This window comes from Chrysochloris asiatica, unplaced genomic scaffold (assembly GCF_000296735.1).
Source record: "Chrysochloris asiatica unplaced genomic scaffold, ChrAsi1.0 scaffold00389, whole genome shotgun sequence".
NCBI classification, from domain to species: Eukaryota; Metazoa; Chordata; class Mammalia; order Afrosoricida; family Chrysochloridae; genus Chrysochloris; species Chrysochloris asiatica.
In genome coordinates, this window is record NW_006408907.1 from 657,996 (window position 1) to 659,606 (window position 1,611).

The window sequence follows — 1,611 nt, forward strand, 5'->3', positions numbered from 1 at the left end:
AAAACCAACTGAAACAGATACAGATTATAGTCCTGGAACTCTGAGCTTCAGATGAAGAGGCAAAGAAGTAAACTGAATGCTTACTAAGAAAAAACACTGAGCAGATGTGACAAAAAAAAAAAAAAAAGAGAGAGAGAGAGAGAGAGAGAAAAGGAGAGACTGGTGACGGGTGCCAACGCAGCCATCTTGAGCTTTTGTGAGTGGCTTCAGAGAAAAGAAAACATTGGTGTTGCAAAAAATACCTGTCCTTCACAAAGATAAAGGTGCGATTTTTTTCTTGTTTTCTGCACTCCACTGGTTACCAGCAGTGAGGCCAGCCCCCACCACATACACTGCCAGGAAGCCTTCCACTCTCCTAGTGGTTGGACCTACATGGACTCGTTATGTCCTGATTTGGTTGAAGCCAAGTCCTTGGAATTGGGTTTAGGGCTATTCCCATGTGGTCTTGGTTGTTTGTTTTCATTGGTATGTGCATTTCAGTATCTTCTGGACACAAGTAAACTTCAATGGGTCCTTGCTTACTTGACAAATGAATTTGTAGGCCCTCAAATGGATCAGGCACTTCAAGTTTTGTTTCTGGAAGGGCTTTCACAACAATAACAGTTCGGTCTTTATGGTCACTAAATTTTCAAATATCTTGATACGTAACATAATCTAACTTTTTATTCTCTGAATCTTCAGTTAACAGTATGAGGTCTACGGTGCAGCTTTGGATCATGAAAGAGTTTCTTCTCTTCCTGACTGAGCTTATTCACTTCTTTTGACAGGCCTTAGTACTGAGCCACCACACCCCATCCTCAGAGAGACTACAAGTCCATCCACTGAGCATTGTTTTTAAATTTCTTCTTAATAAGATGGATACTTCCTATAACTTTGGTGCTGTCATAAATACTTCTATTTTGCACATTAAGCACCTCTGCTGTCTTGTTTAAATCTAAGACACCATCAAGTGATTGATGCAGAAGCTGAACGAACTTGGTGAGCAGGACAAGGGAGCATCATATCATGTTTTTTCTTTTCTGAGGGAGGTTTTGGAAGTTTTGGATTAGCTGGATTTCATAGTGAAGCTCCTCCTTTGCCCTTGGAGTTTTTTAAACCATCTGAGAGGCACTTTTAACCACCTTCTTCTAGAGTCAGCCTTTGCTTTGTCTGCTGCTGTAAGGGCATTTCAGAAACCAGCCTGGCTCCAGGACGAAGTGGTAGGCATGCAGCTGTAGAGGGGCCTGAGGCTGAGCAGACCAGCTTGCCAACAGGCGGGTGCAAAGGCACCAGGGCTGCCCCAGGCTGGGGAAAAAGCAAGAAGGAGGAAGTGAGTGCACTTCCTTCCCACACCACCCTGTCCACTATGGAATCCTCCCAAGTCACAAGTGAGGACGCAGGTGAGTCCACAGTGCACAAGTGCAAAATATCACCATAGGTCTGAGGAAACCCAACAACCATTCTTGATAAAAACACTCAACAAAGTAGGAATTTAAGGGCAATTCTTCAACATAATTAAAAGCATATATACAATACCAGGTACATATGGAGTCCTTGTGTGGCACTGTGGGGCTAATGTACTGGACTGCTAAGTTGTTTGAACCACAAGGTCAGTGGTTCAAGCTACCAGCA

At 43.3% G+C, this 1,611-nt stretch overlaps 1 pseudogene; it reads right to left on the minus strand.

Moving 5' to 3' along the window:
* Positions 1 to 368: 368 nt before the first annotated feature.
* Positions 369 to 1,167, minus strand: LOC102841324 (annotated as a pseudogene).
* Positions 1,168 to 1,611: the final 444 nt, after the last annotated feature.